Source organism: Miscanthus floridulus, chromosome 2 (genome assembly GCF_019320115.1).
Source record: "Miscanthus floridulus cultivar M001 chromosome 2, ASM1932011v1, whole genome shotgun sequence".
NCBI classification, from domain to species: Eukaryota; Viridiplantae; Streptophyta; class Magnoliopsida; order Poales; family Poaceae; genus Miscanthus; species Miscanthus floridulus.
In genome coordinates, this window is record NC_089581.1 from 59,725,975 (window position 1) to 59,729,389 (window position 3,415).

Below are 3,415 nucleotides of genomic sequence, written 5' to 3' on the forward strand. Positions count from 1 at the left end.
AATTGTGTGCTTCAAAAACGACAAAGTTATACAATTAACCATTCTTTCTATCAGTTCACTGCACAGGCGAAGCACCAATGTCCGTCACATCGAGTTGAGGTACAGCATCCCCAAATCAGTGAAACAAGACGCATAAAGAAAATTCAGACCAGGCCAGTGGGCCAATAAGCATCCGATGGCAACAGATACGCAATTATTGCCGCAACTGCAACTGCTAATTCTCACGATGCGACGGGGTGGCCCTCTTGTTCGGGAGCTGCTCCTGCACGAAGTGGCTCCCCTCCGGGATGTAGGCGGTCTTGAGGTCCCGGCATGAAGTTGTCCATGACGCCGCTGCGCACGGCGGTCTCGAGTCCCGGAAATTTGAAGCAGTACGGCCGAATCGTTTGGTCGTGGCTTATCGTAAATAATCATAAATTTTCAGTCGAAATAGAATTTTTTCTTTCGTACAAACTAGTCAGCAGGGCACTTCTCCGCAGACCAGCGACAACAGACCGGTAGTCCTCCCCCATCACCACGAGCACCGGGGCCTGGAACTTGGCGTCCAGCCGGTTCGGCATCTTGTGTATAGACCTGCCCAATCCACGAAAGCAAGCGCGCGGTAAACCTGCTGCAGCTCAGTCCTGTCCTGTACAGTTTGGCCACTGGCATGGAGTGTCCCGTAGTGCGATCGATGACAGCACTGCTGTCACCTGTATGGCATCTGGAGTGGGTAGCGGAAGCATGAGGTCTCGTTTAGTTGTCAAATTTTGGATGTACAAAGTTAACAAAATATACTATAGCGTCACAAAATGTTCGTCTCACAAAGTACAACCAAACAGGCAGTGGCGTAGCCAGGATTTATAGTTAGGGTGGTCCATTGTCTAAATTTTCTTAACAACTATAAATTTTACATGTCGGTACATAGGTATATGAATGACAAAACACAATTAATGAAAAAAGGACATACAAAGTTCATAAAATAGATGAGTATAACTTTGTTAACATAGAATTCAAATATTACATACCTATAATAGTTGAAGAACAATATGTCACTACTTCTTCTTGTCAGGCCTACGCCTTCTAATAGCCATGAAAGTGTTGATGATCTCTTCTTCACTCAATTGTAAGAAGAGGTTCTGCTGAATAAAAGTCATTAGACAATCATCCAGCAGGCTATCACCCATATTATTTCTCAACTTATTCTTGATAAAGGTCATTGCAGAAAATATTCTTTCAACACTATATGTCTGGGCTAGTCAATGGTAATTACCTGGAGTATTTTTCAAAACAATCATGTCCACCTCTTCGTTATTTGCTGCAAGACACTTCAAAAGCTCAATGAAGTTCCCTCTATTGCTAGAGTCTTCACTTTCATCATGCCCACGGAATTAGAGGCATCGGAGTTGAAATCACATTCTCTTAAATTACTCTGTCTTGATCAGGTCCACCTTTTTGTTCTTCAATTTGCTCTTCTAGAATAGCTGGAGCCACAAAAGGAGATGGAAAAAAGGCCTTCTTCTTTGCTTCATATTTTTGGAAAAAGAGAGGCAATATCACCACTCCTCTTCATCTTTCAACAAGTCTGCAACAACATTATATAATGTTTCAATATATCAAACCATTAATCCAATACTGCAAAAAATCATATATTGAAATAAAATAATTCTGTGTTGCACTTGCACAAAAAAAATCAATTTTGCATACCCTATGGCTTGTCAGCTTGTGCACTTCTCCAATCTGACTGACTGTCCGTGCAAATCGCAGAACACCGATCATAAATTGAAATTGAGGAAACTGAAAGGAAAAGAAGAAATGTGAGTATTATGTACTTGTGACTAAAGGAGAATTCAGAATAGGGATAGACAGGTAGAGCAGCAGCCAGCAGTAGGCTAATTAACGTTGGCAAAGCAGTTCAGAGTGCCTGCTCCTGCTCGGCTGCTGCTTTGCGTTTGCCGACGTGGAGATGACGATGTCGGTTGTCGGAGTCCGATGGGCGATGGCCGTGCTCGCCGCCGCCAGCAGTTGCGTCGCGGCTGTCGACCGACCCCACGACTGCGCCGCACGCCACGCAAAATACGGAAACAATACGATGCGAGAGGAACAGACGGCGGAATCCGTAAGGTCACGAGCGATTGGGCGAGCCTATGGGCCTTGGTTGGGCCGAGCACAGGGTGGTCCGCGGCCTACAGGGACCACCCTGTAGCTCCGCCCCTGCGTCCAGGTCCGGTGAACCACTCCGGGAGGGCGTGGACAGGTCGGCCAGGTCCATGATCTCCTGCCCTTCCTTGGCAATCGGGATGTCGGCGCGGAGAAGAGCACGTAGACGGTGGGCACCACGCGCCTGACGTCAAACCGGCCGAAGTCAGCCTCCGCCCTGCCAGGCTCCTGCAGGAAAAAAAAAGAGGAACGAACTGATGGTGACCAGAAATCGGAGAACCAGAGCAGCACCTCCAATCATCAGAGGTGGCACGTACACCCCAGCGCAGGACGTAGAAGCCCTCGGGCATGGTGTCGAAGGAGAAGGGAACGGGGCTGAAGGGGATGCCGAGGCACACCACGCCGCAGGTGCGGTCCGGGTGATGCAGCGCGAACTCGTACGCCGGCATGGCGCCGAAGTCCTTGCCCACCAAGAGCGCCTGCGGGCACGTACGTTCGAGTGGACGACGCATCGATCGATCAGTATACGGTCACTGCAACAATCTCTCATCCGATCCGTTTGTTACCTTTGGGACGGAGAGCGCGTCGAGGATGGCGAGCACGTCCGCGACGAGGTCGTCCCAGACCTAGGAGTCCTCGTTCTCCGGCGGCTGGTCCGACAGGCCGTACCCGAGGCAGTCCGGCGCGATGGCGCGGTACCCCACGGCCGCCACGGCCAGCATCTGGTGGCGCCACGAGTACCATATCTCCGGGAAGCCGTGCAGGAACACCACCGTGCCCAGTTCACCTGCCACAAATTAAACGAGCCAAGAATGACGACGCGAGCATGAGAGAATGGAACACGGATTTGCAGCCAACGACCACACGACAGAGGCCAGAGGACTCTCGCTCTCACCTTTGCCGACCTGAGGGACATGGAGGTTGATCCCGCGGACGGGGAGCTGGGTGTGCTCGATCTCCTGACGCGCCATTGATGCTTCACCTCTGCTTGCTCGTCGATGCCGGACAGAGGGCGAGATGCTTCGGCTTATAGGAAGGACGCCAGTTGGTCAGGCCTCAGCTGCTATGCGCATCAATGGCTCGTGACTTGCACACTTGTATATCTTGTCTGGTCTGCGGCACCCTCTGTCCGGGGCTTGTCCTGAGACAGACAGATGCATGATTAACTATTTGGCTGCTAGTCCCTCGTGCTGATTAATGTATCCTGTTTCAGAATCACAAGTTGGTTAAGAAATTTCTGTCACCTGACCTGATTCTCGACTTCACTCTCCACATG

At 50.3% G+C, this 3,415-nt stretch overlaps 1 pseudogene; it reads right to left on the minus strand.

Annotated features, from left to right (window-relative positions):
- Window positions 1–3,193, minus strand: LOC136538932 (uncharacterized; annotated as a pseudogene).
- Window positions 3,194–3,415: the final 222 nt, after the last annotated feature.